Raw genomic sequence first — 352 nt, forward strand, 5'->3', positions numbered from 1 at the left:
TCCGGCCCTCTTGAGTTTTGCAAGACGACTCAAAGGAGCAACAGGGCCTGCTCCCAACTTGTGCTAATGGACAAAAAGTAAAGCGAGAAACTTTCACTGGTTTCTGACCTTTCTCACACCCCAGGACAAATCAGGGGGCCCCTCTATCTGGCAGGCATATTCTAGGGGAGCTGGAAGCAGCCAGGGGCAAGGGCCATGCCGTGGGGCGTAGAAAGAGGCTGCCTTGTAAGCCAAACTACTATTTGTAACCCCCTTGAGGAGCACAAAAGGAAATGTTGCCCCCTCCTCCTCCTCCTGGCACTGAGGCCTTCCACAGCCCCCCCCCCCCCAAGCACAGACCGGACACTGAAGC

Source organism: Podarcis tiliguerta (genome assembly GCF_965153285.1).
Source record: "Podarcis tiliguerta genome assembly, chromosome: 16".
NCBI classification, from domain to species: Eukaryota; Metazoa; Chordata; class Lepidosauria; order Squamata; family Lacertidae; genus Podarcis; species Podarcis tiliguerta.